Source organism: Epinephelus fuscoguttatus, linkage group LG14 (assembly GCF_011397635.1).
Source record: "Epinephelus fuscoguttatus linkage group LG14, E.fuscoguttatus.final_Chr_v1".
Classification (NCBI taxonomy): domain Eukaryota; kingdom Metazoa; phylum Chordata; class Actinopteri; order Perciformes; family Serranidae; genus Epinephelus; species Epinephelus fuscoguttatus.
The window spans coordinates 6,706,765-6,725,652 of NC_064765.1; the positions used below are offsets into that span (position 1 = coordinate 6,706,765).

At 41.2% G+C, this 18,888-nt stretch overlaps 1 long non-coding RNA gene across 1 annotated transcript in view; it reads left to right on the plus strand.

Annotated features, from left to right (window-relative positions):
• Positions 1-8,144: 8,144 nt before the first annotated feature.
• The window catches only part of LOC125901213 (uncharacterized), a 142,706-nt gene continuing 131,962 nt past the window's right edge, over positions 8,145-18,888 (plus strand). The window contains exons 1-2 of the long non-coding RNA XR_007450951.1: positions 8,145-8,229; positions 8,996-9,093. This is a non-coding gene — a long non-coding RNA (uncharacterized LOC125901213). The remainder of the gene's footprint in view (positions 8,230-8,995; positions 9,094-18,888) is intronic.

Genomic DNA, 18,888 nt, shown 5'->3' on the forward strand with positions numbered 1-18,888 from the left:
CTAGCCTAAGTCATGTAGGGGATAACAAAATCTGATCACAAGTGTTAGAGAAGCATGATGGACACAGGTGTCAACGGCGATGTTTTTCTTGGCTGTCCACTTGTGTTCGAATCACCGAAACGTGTCTTAATACCAGGTGTAAACAGGTGTCTTTTTTTTTTTTTTTTTTTAGTAAGACAGGTTCTAAACGATGCTTGTGGAAGTACTTTGGCAAATTGTGTTTGTCTGTTTCCGCTTTTTCCACATTTCATGGTGTTTCATGTCCTTCTGGCTGTATGTTCGTATGTAAATATTAAGAACACCCTGTTAGCGTCCTGTTGATGAGCATCAGTGCACAGGGAGGTAACACCTGAGAGCAGCCAGCAGGCCTTTTCTCTTTCTTTTTGTGTAAGATTTTTGTTAACGGATAGAGCTACGTGTCTTTCTCCTAAAGTCTGGAGAAGTGAGACATTGGTCGTTTATTTTGGCACGTGCCCGAACCCTCCTTATTGATCCAGAGTTCACTTTACTTTGAAATGATGCTGCAGGTTGAACATTTCTGCACTTTTTTGTTCAATAGTACAACAGAAAATGACTTAAGTCGTGTCCAGAATTACTCCCTTATTTGAGTTTTAAATACTTCCAACATAAAAAAACAGTCAGCTTCTTTATAGTGAGCGATATATTGAGATGTATGGACATTCTGTTAGAAGTATCGGACACACATCTCTTAATTTTGTGATTTCACAGCGTCCATTTTGTTTCATTTTTTTCATCCCTTCTAAATATTTACAGACCACTAGATCAAAAGTTCTGAGGAGCTCTGCTGCCTAATCCATCACCTGCTCTTATAGGGACTCCAAATGGTGCAAACTACAGTAAAGTATCCCTGTGCTGCATCAGAGAGTCAGGTTTTGACCCAGCGCTGATGCATCTGATTTCTATTTTCAATACTCACTTTTACGGGTCACAGGGTCCAAACAACTTTGAAGCACTGCTGCCAGTCTCAGTCTCTTCGGCCTTCTCGTACTTCAGTTATAAATCTAGTATTTTACAGTGTGTTGACAGTGGAGATGCCACGCAGGGCAGCAGGGTGTTTAGTGAGTATGAAAACCCTTCTTGTGCCCCCCCCACCCATCCAACATGCCCTGCTGCAACACACTGAGTCCCCGTCATAGACAAAAGGTGTGTGGTTTGAGTGGGAATCTACTCACAGCGGACGAGTCTGATTCCTAAATGTTTTTCCACGTTTAGCCCCGCCTCTCCTCGTGTATCTATTCTGGTCTAATGAAGGGAACAAGTTGTATTGTTGTTGATGTTGTTGTGGTTGTTGTTCAGTGTTTGTAAAGAGTCTGTTTCTGCACTAAGAACACACAGGAGAAGAGAAACGTTTAGCATTACCTCCACAGCGGTAGTGAAATTAAAAAGAGAGTCAGATATCGTCACTATTTTGTGGATGAACATTATGTTTTCAAGATTTTATGTTTTTGTTAATAATGCTGATGCAAATCATGTAAAACCCAAATTCATACTCTGTCAGTAAATCTTACGTTGTGTGAGTCCCACAGGAGGGGCTGAATGTGCAGAACATTGTAATTATTTTGTACAAAATTTGGTAAAAGTCTTGGTTTGTTAGTGGATTTTTTTTTTGTTTGTTCTTAGAACAATCCTATTATTTATTAAAGTATTTTATACCAAAGTTCATTTGGTTTGTCTTTTTTTATGTGAACATATTTCGGGCGAAAGTGTCTCATGACTGGTCCTCACTAAGCCCCGTCCCCCTTGGTTACTGTCGCTCTACACTTCAGACACGCACAGGTGGAACTACGCCATCGTTAAGATCATCAGCTTCACCTGTGCTTTTTCTACAAGACAAGTCCAAATGTCTGCTTTGAAAAAGGTCAATTTTGAGTCTTTTACTCCAGGTAGGCAAAAGCAGATTCTCATTTTAAGCCAGCTACAGTCACAGGCAGATTCTAGCGAGGTAGCTAATTATGTTAACTCCATGAGTTGGTTATTAAAATTGTTTTAATGTTTCCAGCAGACTGAAAGGCATCCTAAATGTTGATTGAAACAGGCTAAAGCTAACAAGTCCCAGACAAAAAAAACCAGCATCTTCACCACTTCATCATCCTGTAGACGATATGGAAGGAGCAGCAGAGTTCTTGTGTTGTGTTGCAGGGCAGAGCTACATTAGTTAGAAGTAGTATTATAGTATATTATTATGTCATATGTATATCTCTCTAACATTACAGTTCACCCCAGAATCAAAAACATATTTTTCCTCTTACCTGTAGTTTTATTTATCAGTCTAGATAGTTTTGGTGTGAGTTGCTGAGTGTTGGAGATATCAGCTGTAGAGATGTCTGCCTTCTCTCCAATATAATGGAACCAGATGTCACTCAGCTTGTGCTCAAAGTGCCCCAAAAAATACATTTGAGAAACTCATCATCAATGTCTCTTTCCAGAAATCATGACCCGGTTACTCAAGATAATCCACAGACCTTGTTGTGAGCAGTTTCATGTAGGAACTATTTTCTTTCCACCAAATTACACCCATATCACTGCGCAGAAGGAAGCGTGCATCTACTCATTAATGAGAGGCTCATGCTCGTGACAGCGGGAGATGTAAACATTAATGGCACCCTCCTCAGCTTAGCTGTAATGTTAACTAGCTCAGTGGTGCTAGGTGAGCTAGCAGTAGATGCACGCTTCCTCCTGCGCATTGATACGGTTGGTATGTCTCTTTCCAGAATTCATGGCCCGGTTACTCAAGATAATCCACAGATGATGTTGTGAGCTGTTTCATGTAGGAACTATTTTCTTTGTACTGAACTACAGGACAGGTGCATCTACTGCTAGCTCACCTAGCACCGCTCAGCTGACGAGGACGCCATAAATGTTTACATTTCTTGTAATTTTTTTTGTAAATCCTTTTTTGAAATTTAAAATAACAAAGAATATGAGGTTGTCGTGGGTGTTGCAAGGACAAATCGCAGTACATTTGTCACTTACATCCTGGCATACAGTGTCACACTTTTCTCAACGATTTTTATACCCAATGTTTTGTACATTTTTCTATCTCAAGCCTTAAAATAAAACTCTTTCCATACGGTATATTTAGTTTATAATCTACAGCAAGTTGTGGCTTTCCTGCTACTTGACAAAAGTATCTTTAATAAATATTTATCTTTGTGTGGGACAGTTACATCTCTAACTGTCTGGAGCATGAGCCTCTCCTCCATGAGTAGATGCACACTTCCTTCTGTGCGATGATACAGTCTGTGGGTGTAGTTTAGTAGAGAGAAAATAGCACTATGTGTAAGAGGCAAAATATGTATTTTTGATTTGGGGGTGAATTGTCCCGTTGACTTCTTTCAAATGTATGTATTTTACAATAGAGAAGGATTTGGGGATGAGGACTAACTAAAGAGGTTGGCAAAGTCATTCAGGTTTAAGGTTTTAAGTGGAAGACAAACTCACCGTCTTGAAGTTTAGTTCTTGTATTTTAGGTTTCGGCAAAGCAATAAAGATGCTTGATACTATATAAGATTTTTAAATAGGCTAATATATGGCCAAACAATTGGTGTTTGGGTTACAGGTTTGGCAGATGGTCAGTTGCTTCATCATTACTTACTAAAGAAATGTTTGTCGTTGTCGAAGGCTTTTGGATTCAAAATGAGACATCCAGATTTTGTAAAAAAAAAAAAAAAAAAAAAATCCCATGTAGTCTTCCAAAATTATTTAAATATATATATTAATACTTTTTTTCTGAGATGGAAATTCATCTGTTTGAAAATTAAGTCTTGTACAGTCTCCAGGTAGCCAATCAGCCACCCGCCTCATTTAGCGCCACACCAATGAGGTGCGTCCTTAGCGTGCCTCCATCTGCCCCTTTAACGACACTGTGAGAAATGATTAACATTAGCCTGCTCTGCATGAAAGCCTCCCAGCAGCTGTGCTGGATATCCATAATGCTTGGTGGGACGTTATGTGCCGTGCTGTGTGTTCATTAACCCGGCAGTTGTTTTGGGAAGAATGGGAAACGTGTCTGGAATCCTGGATGGCGCGGCGCTTGGGTCACACGCACATACAGTGCACGGTCGCTGACCTACTTGGAGAGGAGTACAATGAAGGAGAAGGAGGGATGATGGTGTAGTAGTAGGAGGAAGGGCCGGTGGTGGCATTAGGATCGCGTGTCATCCTACAATGCAGCGTGTAAGCTGACGCCAGATTCCTACAGGAGCTGGTTATAGTGAAGGCTGCTGGTACACAGGTTCAGTTTCCATGATGGGCTTTGTGATGTCTCAGGAACACAGAGAGTGTGTGGGGCTTTGGGTCTGAGCATAACAATGACATACCTGCATTAAACTCTTCATAGAGCAGGAATATTATTGTTATATACAATTAAATTAAATGATCTTCATCAGCAGATCAAGTCAAGATGTTTAAATTCCACCCTTAGTGTACCAGATCTCGTCCAAACTCAGAAGCTAAGCAGGGTTGGGCCGGTACAGTACCTTGACGGAAGACTGCCTGGGAAAACCTGGTGCTGGGCGGTGTGGTGTTGCAGTGGTTAACATTGTTGCCGCACAGCAAGAGGGTTCCTGGACATGCAGGTTGACTGGTGACTCGTGACTAGTGTCCAGGGTGTACCCCTCCTCTCGGTGTCTCAGTACCCCCCACTGTCAGCTGAGATAGGGTGGATGAGAGTCGAAATGTCTTCAAGAAATGCAAGCAAGTCCAGTTGCCTACGATATAGCACTTAGGAAAACAGGAAGAGGATAGCGCTTTAATTTTCCATGATAGCTATTGGTAGCTATCCCCAGTTACCAAATCAGTGTAAGTTCTCCGCAGTAACTATCTCCAATAGTGGAAATAGCAGGTGGCGGAACAGCCGAAGTAACTGTGGAAACTGTGGTAGATGTTGAGCTCTGAGACAAACAGAACTTGATCAGGTTGTCTTTACGACAGCGACACCAACAGTAATACCACTGTGAAATGCTGGGGGATCATGGATCGTCCTGTCCGTGTTGGGGCATCTACAGCTCTGGGTAAACTCCATCTGCCTCTAAAGATCGTGTCATATAACTGAAGTCCAGAACAATTGCTAAATGAGCAACTATTATGATGAGACTGTTTTCTCAACTTGTGTCTGCAAAGTCAAGAATGAACCTTGGAGACACAACTTTCACACCAACCAAGACAAGAAGACCCTGAAATTTAAAAAAAAGTATCCAGTATCAGATCTGAACATTTTTACATTCATTGATGGGAAATAGAGGTTTGTGCTTACTTTTGTAATGCGCATGCGCACGCACTTCACCGTTACAGCTTTGTGTAGTTCAAATGCACAGATACGTTGCGGATCAGCGGGACTGTTGGACCAAGGGAGAAGGAGCTGATGGAATAATCACGCTACCTACAGACTTTGTAAGTACCTGTGCTGCTGTATTTCAATAAAAGAAACCAGGAATTAGCACTATTAGTTTTATTTTAGCCGCTCACGATGCAGGCTAGGCTGCCGTTGTGCCAAGCTAGCTTGGTGTTAGCACACTAGCTTTGTGTTAGCATGCTGAGGTGTGGACCAACAGTAAACATAAACATGCTAGTGATGTGACGTTGGGCGAACGAGCCGACTTTTTTAACCCGGCTCTTTGAAGTGAACGAGTGAACCAGCTCTTTAGAGTGAACGAGCCAGTTCCTAATTTCTTTGTTTTTTGCTTTAATTTACTCTGTGTCCATTCATTTCAGATTATTTGATCCGTAACAAGTTGAGAGAGTCTAGTTTGTGAGGGAGAAAGACAGTGCAGCTGCTCACTCGTTCACTCCAAAGAGCCGGTTCAAAGACTCGGATCGTTCGCGAACGCCACATCACTAAGCACTTGCTTGTATTGACAGGCTTGTTGTTTATAAAGGGCGTTGCTATGGCTACACCAAACTTTATATCTGCAGAGTCTATTATGGGTCCACGTTACAATATCAAGAGCACATGATGTGATAAATCAGCAATGCGATTCGTCGTTGAACCCACTAACAGCAATGCGATTCGTCGTTGAACCCACTAACACCCCCCCAAGGAGCCAAAGGACTGGCTCTCACAAATGAACGAGAAATCCCATCACTAAAACATGCTGCTAGACTACTTTCCCCACACCTGTATGTGTGCGCGTGCGTGTAATATTGGCTTGTGTCACATGGTCTTCATTATCTCTTAAGTGGAAGCTGTAAATGTGTTAATATGACTAAGTATGACTGTTGTGTGCTGCTGCTGCTGCTGCTGTTGTTGTCACCCTAAAGTCAGAACCACCTGTACAGGTAAATATTACTGTAAGCATTTTGAGGTTTAAAAGGGTGATGGTGAAAAGACGTTCAGAAAAGGTTCAAAAGTGAAAGTACTTTCACTAACTATTTAAAGACATTGATTGAACTGTTACATTTAGACCATATTTCAGTGGGATTTACAATATTGACTTTCAATTGAGAAATTTGGATGTGGTTTTTAGTCAGGCTTCTACGGAAGTGTATTGCATTCACTTGACAAATAAAAAAAGCCCTGTTTTTCTGAGTATTTTTTTCTGTTTTTCTGAGTAATTTATTTATTTTTCTATTTTGGTGTAATTTTTTTTTTCACTTTTCTGAGTAATTTTTTCCCTGTTTTTCAGGGTATTTTTTTCTGTTTTTTTGTGGTAATTTTTTTCCTGAACGAGGAGACGAGATACTTCAAAATCTCGCGAGAAGCACCCACCTGCCACCTGCAAGTGACCCCTGCATCCATGGTGACTCCTGCTCATGGATGTATTTTGCATCTGTGCTCCTGCTCCTACACAATTTCAACTACAGGATCAATAAGGGTAAGGCACGTAATTATGTACACACAGGGTATGATAATCTAGCTATGTTTTCCACTGCATCCTTCTAGTGTAGGCCTATCGCTCAATGTAACAGGTTAGGTTAGTAACAGGTTGTAACAACGTTAGCTGACAAACGTGTGTGGCCATGATTTCAGTTGTCAGGTAACGTTATGCCAACAGTTTTTTCCATCATGTTGGACATTGTTACTCATCACAAATTTGTCATCTAACGTTGTTACAACCTGTTACTAACCTAACCTGTTACACTGAGACTAGAAGTAATTGCAAATCTCGGTGAAATATGGTTTAAATGTGAACGTTCAGAGTCTACAAATAGCCTAGCTGGTGAAATAAAGTTTACTTTTGACCCATTTCTTAATGTCTTCTCACCGGTGACCATAGTGGTTTTTAAATGTTAGATACCTGACAGAACGTCTGTGGTAACACAAGCTTAAGAGGCTTGTACGTTTGTTCTACGAAAAATACAATACAGTAAATTCCCTACTCGTAAACTTTGAAGCTTCTATGTGTCTTGCTAACAAGTGGCTAAATGAGGCTGCAGAACGTCATCACGCCAACATGGACATCTTAACAGCCTTGTTGTGGAGGTGATGTTAAGTCGTGCAACTGTAGTGTGGTTTGTTTGTCATAACCTAATGTTAGCTTTTACTTCTGGTGATTGCATTTAAACTTTAAGAATTCTAAGAGTTGTGTTTGTTTGTGAAGATTATCTTGCTGAACAAAACGCTTAGGTATCATAAACTTTTGCTTGTGACAGATCTTATTTTCTGATGTAAACCAACATCCAATGGAAAATTCTCACATGCTTTTTGTCGAAGGAACCAGGGTGATGGTTACTTCAGGGTTAGCCTAAAACAAAAAAACTTCATCCCTTCAGCACTCCATTCACAAATTGCGGCCTTTTGGTGTTTTCATATTGTGTTTACCAGCCCATTGAATGGCCTGCAGATGTGTATTTGTGACCATGTTAGTGGAAGGTTTTTTAACCCATTTGTTGTTGACTGCTGTTGATTCATAAACAAGACACTGGAATGTTAGAAAACAATTTACCATTCTGTTGAAAGTAAAAACCCTGTTTGTATGGACAGCTGTCAAAAATACAACCCCATCAGTTACATTTGAAAGCAGCTTTAAGCTCATCACACAGTTGTTCATTGGCTGTCTCAGCTGTCACTCACTCATGTGTGGTCATTCATTGGCTCTCCACAGGCCACATGGCATCAGGTTATCCAATGAGCAGCAAAACTCTTAACAAAGTGTCAGGAAAGAGCAGATTTCAGGAAGTGATTTATTTAGTGGTATTTTAGCAGAAATGAATGTGTACCTGTGAACCTGTGAACACCTGAGCTGAGGAAGCGGCTGCAGCAGTGCTGTGGTGAGTGTCTGCTCGAGGTTCATGGTCACGTTGTTTGTTGTTGTTCAGTGGCTGCCACATTGAGAAACTCATTTGTGTGTGTGTGAAGAACTAGAGTGGTGACATGTGTTTCCACCTTGTGTCTCCAGCTGAGGAGGATGACTGTAGTGATAGTCATGGGATGAAGTGTTATGTTCAGCCACCAGTTGATGAACAATGTCCAAGTGTAATGGTGTTGGCTTCAGCTCCTCTCTTGTCCGGACTAACTGATAATCAGGCTCCACCTGAGCTGATGCACACAGTTAAAAACACACCTGTAAAACAGCTGCGCGCAAACACCAACAGTGCTTCGTTGAAGCTGTCTTATTGGACTGAATGTATTTAAAACAGATTCATGTTTGGTGTTGTGATTGTGTCCACTGGAATGACATGTGTTGTATGCTTTGTGCTGGACCGCCTTGAAAACAAGATAGTTCATCTCAAGGGGCTATCCACTAATAAACTTTGTTCAGTGTCATACCAGACGCTTTAGATAAGCCAGAGCATCTACATGTAAAGATTTACAATTTACAAGACAAGTATTATGATCTGTCCAAGTTTCCTGTCACCATGGCAAACCATCCTAAATCCAACCGCCTGTTTGACAGAACGTGACGGTTTCACGGTCCATTTGATGCTCGTCCTCTTGGATCGTTTGAACGACCAACACAAGTGGTCTCCATGGTGACACGATGAAGGGTTAGCTTGATGTTTAACTGAAGTTCTCACATCTTCTTCATCCGCACAGACGACTCACTGTGGCAGATAATCTGCTGGGAAGATGGACGGCTGACACGCCACAGTCACCAGATGTTTGGGAGCAGTGACGACATCTGGGTTAATAAGGTAAGAGGAGCAAAGACGCTGTGGATGGATGGATGGATGGATGGATAATAGTAGCAAACCTTTGTTTTAAAGTCAACATTCTGGTTTTTCCACATAAAATAGGAAGTCATTACATTATTTATTGTCATATTTCATAGACAACGATTCCTAATGAAGAGTTATTTATTGGTTCTACTCAAGCGTATATAAACTGAATAATTAAGTTTATATTGAAAACAAAATCATAAGGCTTGAACCAGTAGTTGTGTTTTAGTCCTGCCTTGAATGTAGCAGAGCATCTTCTCACAAGTCCAAATAGGCCAGAAATGTCCAGCAAATTCCTCCAAACAGTTTGTAAGGTTGAATCTTTCTTTTCATTGTTGCATCTCAACTTGAGCTGATGCTGGAATGTAACGGCATGCACAGACTCTCTGCGGAAGTTTTTATGCCTCTGCGCTGGCAATAGCTGTGGTCAGGGGCATTATGTTTTCGAGTTGTCCGTCCCTTTCTCATGAACGTGATAGGGAAGTTCTTCTAATTTTGCACAAACGTCCACAAGCATCAGGCTTGTTTAGATGCTCCTTTGCTTCTGATGCTGAATTTTATGATGAGGACACACGAAAGGTTTTCTTCTGATGTGATGACTCTTCCATGAAGATCATATTTGTACAGGTGTCACAGTAAAACAGTGCACCACCACTCCAGAGTCTGCTAAATCATCCTGCAGGTCTTTTGCAGTCAGTTGGGAGTTTTGTTTTGCCTTCTAACAATCCCACGAGCAGCTCATTTCGAACATTTTTCTGGTCGTCCAGACCTCAACTTGACCTTTACAGTTCCTGTTAATTGTCATTTCCGCAGTACATTATTAACTAAGGGGAAACAGATACCTGAAAACACTTTGCTATCTTCTTATAGTCGTCTCCTGCTTTGTGGGCATTAGTTATTTTAGTTTTCAGTGCTAGGCAGCTCTTTAGAGGAGCCCATGGCTGCTGATTGTTGGGACAAGGTTTCAGGGGTCAGAGTATTTATAAAGCTTTAAAATCTGCATCATCTAACAAGCTAATTAAGGTCTGAGACCCTGTAAATGTTGTCTGAGAGCTCAAATGTTTTGGGGTGCCCTAACTTTTGCATGATGCTCTTTTCATTTTTTTTGCTCTAAAATGGTACAAAGAAAAATAACACTCTAATCTTCCTTGAAATGTTTAAAAGCATCTTTAACTTCATGTCTTTTGGAGGATCAATTCATCTTCTACTTATTCACAGTAAACAAATTCTGACCAGGGGTGCCCAAACTTTTGCAGCCACTGTACACTTTGAATATTATATGAAATGGCCGGAGCAGGTGAGGTTAAGTCACCATCAGACGGGTATCCAAGCAGTGCCAGCCTCGTCGGGGTATCACAGTAAAATCTGAGGTATTCCCTGACCTGCTGCTCTGGCGCCGCTCAGCTTCTAAACACAATGACCCAGATATAATGAAGCTGAGAGGCTCAGTGACTTTCCACGGCCTCCTCCGGCTTCTCTCACACACACCCTGTCTCCGCACACACACACCTGTTTTCACCGGATCACCAGTAGCGTGCTTTAGTCTCACACACTCGAGTGATGATGAAATACTGCCACAACCACTGCTGCTGGACCAGGTCCCTGTGAGTGTCTGTGTTAGGATCCAGCTCAGTGTCCACATCACTATTAATAAACTTACAGCCTGCTGCTCTCGTTGGGTTTCCAGTCAGAAGTGGTGCAAGTCTCCAGTGAATCTCTTAAGTTCTGGCAAAATAAAGTGAAGTAGTGTATCAGCTAGTTTTAGACAGATATAATATCTTTGCTATTTTTTTTGTAATATGATCAATGGCTTCATGTTATTCATGTATGTGTTGCCCCGCACTGCCACACAATAACTTAAGTATGGCAGAATAAGTGAACAGTACAAAATTCTCATTGCCTTGCGTTGTAACACATACTTTGCTTTGTTCAAAACAAAAACATTCTGAGACACCTTTGTCTTTACATATTCTATACGAGATTTCTAGGACAGTTTATCATCCATTTTTACACCCAAAAATCTGAACTGAGACGCTCTTTCAAAGTCCATCTATAGACAATGAGACCATTTCATCCATATTTAAATTAGCAAAAACCATAAATTTAGTTTTATTCACATTTAAGGATAACTTGTTAAGACTTCCTGCTAACACTCTTACATCATCTCCAGAAATTAAAAGATTGTGTCATCCGCAAACAACACAATATATATTTGTGTTGTCGCAATATATTTGACGTTTCACATATATCACCGATAAACATTATAAAAAGTCTAGGCCCCAAAACAGAGCCTTGTGGGACTCCACATTCAACCTTCAATGACTCAGATGTACCACCAGCAAACTATATTGTTTTCTGGTATCTAAATAAGTTCCACAAACATTAACCAGTCTAAATGTACGATATATATATTACCAATTATTTTATTATTTAATCAACTTGTTCTGCTATCTTTTTATTTATTAATGAATTAATTTGTGGCTTCTGATTCATGTAGCCCCTGTGTAGTTTTTATCAGCTGTGCAGGGTGACATGACACAAGGTTAGAAACTGAACTGGTGATGCCGCAGTTATATACACCTCAACAGCTTTACTGTGTTTGTCTTTCTGGTGGAGTGGAGACCTGTAATAGTAAGTAGCTGCATGACATGAATGCTTTGTCAACAACAGAAGCAGAGGCAGGTATGCAACGGCAGTGAATGTGAAAAAACACGTTTTCACCACAGCCAGGCATTAAAAAGTAGCTTTTTCCCATTGTTTCTGGCCCGTCTTTGATAACTGCTAATTGGTATTACATATTTTTATATGTCGTTCAAATAAGCAGCATTATTTCTCTAATTAATTACATTATGAGCTTCTGTACGAAAGACAGAAGTACCTGCTAATGCCCTGTTTGTATGGGACTAGTGTTGCCTGGAGACCTCTAGTAATTTGTAATAATTGCGGAGGTTGTCTGTCTGTGATCTTAATCCTGTGTGAATCTGGTACGTCTGTGATTTATCAAGGGACCCTTGATTTACAGCTTTGGAGTGTTGGAGATATCGAACCTAGAGATGTCTGCCTTTCCTGGTTCGAACCCAGGGTGGGGGAGCCCTTCTGTGCGGAGTTTGCATCTTCTCCCCCTGTCAGCTGGGATAGGCTACAGATGCATGCTTCCAGTGTAGTTTGGTATAAAGGAAAAAGTTCCTTCATGAAACTGCTCACAACAAGGTCTGTGGATTATCTTGAGTAAAAGAGACATTGAGTTTTTCAAATTCATTTTGTGGTGCTCGGAGCACCACAAGCTGAGTGCCATCCAGGTCCATTACATTAGAGAGAAGGGAGATATCTCCAACACTCGGCAACTCACAGCAAAACAATCTAAATTGATGAATAGCACTACAGGTAAGAGGGAAGTAGGTAATTATGATTCAGGGGTGAACTGTTGCTTTTGACAGATGTACACCTGATGCCTGGGCTTCATGTAGCTACATTCAAATATTCAAATGCAGTCACTTTGCCTAAAGGAGCTGCTCACCCTAAAATAATGTAATCTCTTTAGGTTTCTGAAGTTAGAGGATGATTTCTGACAAAGAAACATGAACCCCTTCAGGACCCAATATCAGCTGAGCCCTCATGTACCAATGAGATGTGTTTGACGCAGATGCTGCAGAGGCTCAGGGTTCAACAGCATGTTAGGAGGAGGTGAGGGGAAACTTGCACATGGATAGGGAGACAGGGAGGGAGGCAGGAATGCTCGGTGGAGCTCCTGAGGACAGCAGGAGAGCCGGATTCCTCCTCGGAGCGACCACGCCTCAGCTTCTCAGCTGGCGGTGAGCCCTCCGACTCCTCCCAGGGTTAGGGCCGAGTCCACATGTTCAAACGGAGATGAAAGGCCCCCGGTAGGAAGGTTGTCGGTGCCAATACCAACCGCCTGCCAAGTAAGCCCTGCTTAGCGGCACTCTCCCAGATGTTCCTGACACTGAATATTCTGCTCTTCGCCTCTCCCCCGGGGACGAGGAGGGAGCCTCCGCTTGACCCCTTCACATCAAAGTGTGGAGGAGGACTCAAAACAATGAGCACTTCCAGAGAGAGAAGGAGTGAAAGAGTGTGTGTGTGTGTGTGTGTGTGTGTAGAGAGTGAATCAATGATTTAGGAGGGTAAGAAGTGGGTTGGGCCCCTCGTCAGAATAGCTGACGTTAATGCCTATGTCCTGTGGGTATGTATTCAGAGAGCAGAGAATAGGCCAACACATACTTTGAGCCCACGCCCGCATCCTTTTGCTAACAACTTCATCCATACTGTACTGAACACACACACACACACACACACATACACACACTATGCTGTACACACACACTGCACTGTATAAACTGTACTGTAGGGAGAACATTTTTTACTGTTTACTCATTTACTCAGAGATTTTTTTTACCTACATATGTAATATCTTTTGAGTTGAAGGTGTGAGAAAGAATAGTATCAGTAACATTGTTAACACTGTGCTACATTACAGAGAAATACAAACCGTACTAATGAACCTTCATTAATATAGGCCTATATTTTATCTACAAGTGCACGTCACACACTGAGCGAGCCGCCTGTTAATGACGCTGTGGGCTAATGGGCATGTAGCTACTTCCATGTTTCAGATGATACGTCATGTTTGTAGTCGACCAATGAAGATGAGTTTACATATCACCTTGGGTTCGTCCTTCACCTTCTCAAAATGATCCCACACTTTGGATTTCCTGCCCGACATGTTATTAACTAGCCTGTGGAATAACCGCAGGTGAGCGTGGCCACTTCCTGTGTCTGTCCTTTCAAATTAAATTCCCACATGGTCCAGTCATATAGGTTTCATTTATTTTGACAAGGTGCAGCTCCTGATAGAGTTTCACGTTTTTATTTTTTTTTTCTTGCGACTAAGCGACCAATGAAATTTTGCAGACTAATGACCTTTATGGTCGCCCTAATCTCTAGGCAAATGACTGACATGTGTCTGCTATCATTTTGAGGAATGACGCCCAAAGAGGACACTTCCCACTGTTTCAGCTGAAGTGCATTAGTCTTAATTAGAGCATTTTGAGCTACAGTTGTAACACAGCTAAAAACAGCATTGAGTACCAAAATGCGGGACTGAGTTAGCATTTTAGCACTTCTGGTTCCCTTGTCTTAAAGTCTTAAAGTTTTTGAATGTTTTTTCTTTGGATGTCTAAAATACGGTCTCTATTTTTTAAATTTTTATTTAAAATATGTTTATTGATTTTTAAGAGGAAAACAATACACATAACACCAACAGAACATACAAACAAAACAGCTGGACTCACATCTATGAATGGAAGAGACTCGGACATTACACACTAAAACCAAAAGAAAGAAAAATGAATGAACCCCCTATTACTTAAACTCTCTTATAAGAGCAGAAATATCTAATCCAGTAAAAAATGCTCCCATGTTCTGTGGAGCACATCGTCTTTCGAGTGCAGGATACATGCCAAATGATCCAAATACATATATTTAAGTACGATCTCACGCCACTGCGTTTTAGTTGGAACATGATTCATACTTGATACATTACCTGCATTATCTTGTGTTGCAACCTGCCAGACACTTTTTGTGTGATCGGGACCCTAAAGTGCTCTGGATGAAATCACACTACCCACTGAGCCTGCATGTTAACAGATCCGTCACCATGACAACAGAGCAAACTCTATCCACCGCAGAAGACAGCATAGTTGACAGACCTACAGCTGGTGCTGTATCACAATTTCCAGGGTGAAAACTGAACTTTACTGTTTAAATTTAAATACACTGCTTGGGTGATTTAATCTAAAACAATGCATGTCATTATCGGAACTGAATTTCTTTCTTCTTTTTTCTTTCATAAAATCTAAATCTGCAAAGTAACTGTAACTATAGCTGTGAAATTTTTGTAGTGGAGTTAAAAGTACACTGTTTTCATCTTAAAGGCGCTATATGTAAGAATGTGGCCAAAACAGTTACTGCACTCAAATTCAAAATACTGCTGCGAGTCGTGTCCGCCCCCCCCTCCCCTACAGATTCAAGGTTGCTGGACAGCGGCACGCTGGAGACTAATTTGTTTGCCCACGGGCAGCTGCCGTGGCAGGGCCGCATCGCCGCATCCTCGATCTTCGGTTTTCAAGCGGACCGGTTCCAGTTTCTCTGCTGCTAACGCTGCTGCCGGGATACAGCTCATGAGGAGCCGGCTGCTAATGCTATGTACCAGGACACTGCTAACGCTGCTTGCCGTGCTGCTGTAGCTCAGTCGTAACTGTAACTGATGCTGAGACTCTACTGACTGTGTGACTGGTAGACGGCGGTGGGTGGCGCAACAGGCCAAAACACAAATTCAAAACATAAACATGATTTGTGGACCGTAATTTTTTTTTTTAAAATGCGAATATTCTGGCTGTACTATTGTTGTCGGTGAGATCAGTATGTTATATGAACATTATTTCTTAGTCTCTGTGACATATGAGGAGGATTTTGTGACTATTTGCTTTAGATTTCTTACATATAGCTCCTTCAAATGGAGTGACGCTGAAGAATTAAGTAGCATAAACTGAAGGTATTAAATGGAAAATGTGCAGGTGAATAATTACGTTTCATCGACTGCATAATCACAAGTGTCCCTGAACATTTTTCCTCTTAGCCTGATTAAAGGAAGTTTTCCATATTTGAATGAGCATGAATTTACCTCAGTGCACACCTACTGTATTTTATCTAAACACTAAAACATGTGTCTAAGTAAGCAGTAATAAGAAGTAATAAAATCAAACACACAGGGTGGTCAGTCAGAATCCAGTGAAACAGTTCATTTCATTGCCTTTTGAAATTGAAAGGAGTTTGATGCGGCACGCCTGGCTTACATGTACACCACCCAAGGCTACACATTTTATAGACAAGCCTCGACTGAGAGAGGAACGCCATAACTCCCAACATCATCCACCTATTCATCACAACAAGTGGACTGGATCTGTTTCATGTCAGAGTTTTACTGCACACGCATAATGAAAGCTGTGGAGACGCTTCCACTGGGAGGAGAAAAGTATTGTGTCACTGTAAAACACATTATCTTGATACGCTTACATAGTTGTGCGTGCGGCATGCTGTTAATTTGCCAAATGATGTGTGTCTGTAAGATTTCAAAATGCTACAAAAACAGCCTGAAGGTGAAAGGAAAAGTTCAGCTCTGGTCGATCGTCATAAAAGTCAGTGTGGTTTCTGCACTTGCACGTAGAGATGCCGAAATTCAAAGCATGTATTTTAAATAAATGCTATCATCAGTTCAGCAAAAGTATGCGAAACACAAAGTAAACAAAAGTGCAATATTTTTTACATCAGATATTTTACAAAATGTATTTATGTCTATCACTATGTTCAGAATATAACAATATACAAAATGATGTTAAACAAAGAAAATACATGCAGATAATATACAAAAATAAACAAATAAATTAAAATAGTAAAAGTACTACATTTCTGTCTTTGAGATAGTGTGTAGTGCATTTCAGAATAAAAATACAGAAATATAGTATGCAAATTACCAAATTACCATGCCCATACAGACATTAATTAAAATATATATTTTGGGTATATATTATTTATACAGGACTATATAAAAGACAAACATTTATTCTAACATTAAAAATCTAAAAAAAAAAAAAATCAAATAAATTTAATTAGTAGATAAATAATTTAATTTCACCTTTCAGATGATGTGGGAGGCCTCTGATGCAGAAATTAAAGCATTCTGAATTTTTTTACACTTCAGTAAGTTTATAGGAAAAAGTAATATTGCAACGTTGGGCCCAAATGGGAGGAAAACCTCTGTATTTCTTCTCACAGTGTCTGAACAAATATACAGAACAACTGAAGCTTCATTTAAAGACAGAAGTATTATAAAGATAATAATGAAAATAAGCATATCTGATACATTACAACCCAATCACCAGAAAAATGTTGGCATCGTATATTTCTGCAAACCATTTGTACATTATATACAAACTTACATTTCAACCACAGTATGGTTAATGTGTGGTTATGTTTAGGCACAAAAATCACTTGGTTATGGCTAGGAAACCACAGGAACCAAACACTTTTGGTGGCACTATCTTGGCAGGAAATGCAGCCATTTCTCTGTGGAAAAAAACAAAACGGCTTTTCACTGCACTGTCCCGGCAGGAAATGGAATTATGTCTTGCTAAAAAACAACCGCTTTTGCTGGCACTATCCCAGCAGGAAATGCAGCGATGTCCAAGTAAAAAACAAACACTTTTGGTGTCATTATCCTGGCAGGAACCACAGCAATTTGGTGGTAAGAAACACTCGATTGTGCACAGCGGCAGGTTGCTTTAAAGTTTCTGAGCAACCTTAAAGGGATAGTGCACCCAGAAATTAAAATTCAGCCATTATCTGCTCACCCATATGCCGAGGGAGGCTCAGGTGAAGTTTTAGAGTCCTCACATCACTTGCAGAGATCCAAGGGGAGAGTGGGTAGCAGCACAAGTCCACCTAATGGAGGCTGACGGCGCCCCAGATTCAAACGTCCAAAACCGCATAATTGATACCACAAAATATCTCCATACTGCTCGTCCATAGTGATCCAAGTGTCTTTTTAGCCTCATTGTAGCCTGTAGCTCTATCTGCCTCTCTGTGCACCCGCTCACGTGTGCGTGCTTGTGCGCGAGACCAGCAAAAGCACGTGAACAAACATGAAAGCCGTGCCCATGTCTCACGGTCTTGCACAAGCGCACACGTGAGTGGGTCCACAGAGAGGCAGTTAGAGCTACAGGCTACAATGAGGCTGAAAACAGAGTTTAAATGAGGTTTTTCCAAACAACTTTTTATGTCGGGGCTTCAGGACACTTGGATCACTACGGACAAGCAGTATGGAGATATTTTGTGGTTTCAATTATGTGTTCTTGGATGTTTGAATCTGGGGCGCCGTCAGCCTCCATTAGGTGGAGTTGTGCTGCTACCTCCTCTCCCCTTGGATTTCCGCGAGTGTTGTGAGGACTCTGAAACTTCACCTGAGACTCCCTTGGCATGAGGGTGAGTAGATAATGGCTGAATTTTCATTTTTGGGTGCACTATCCCTTTAACAAGCATCGTATCATAGCCTACTTACCTGAAAACCTTGGTGCAGAGCTGATCTTCTTCCAGACGCTGCTTGTGTGTAGGCCTATCGTCTGTGGGACAGATGTAAAGCTCTGGCAGCTCTGTGTTCCAGAAGTTGAACTCTGTTTATCTCAGGGTGCAGCCATTGCGCCCAGAGAAACAGGTGCACGTGTGCACGCTATGATCTGTTGTTCAGGTGTTGCTGCACATCTATATTAAAAACAATGAATTCAAGGGTGCAAAAAATGCAGCATGTGTGTGAAAACGTTTTTTATTGTTTGCTGGTCTTGAAGAGTGATCTGCAGCTTGGCTTGTGTCTCACCTCAGTGACACGCCATCCACCATCTCCTCCACGTCCTGATGACAAAGTCGGCTCTTATATTAAATGTCACTTCTGAAATGTTGAAATGACACGTCTGAAACGTAACGAATTCATGGTTTGCAGAAATGTACAATGTCAACATTTTCGTCTGTCCACTGGGCTGTACATAGTGTATGTCTGACTTTGAGCAGTGTGAACCAGATCAACAGACTGACTTTCTGACCTTTCACTCCCCTCTCGTTTAGCCTGTACAACACACACACACACACACACACACACACACACACACACACACACACACACACACAGACATGACACGGGGCGAGCCG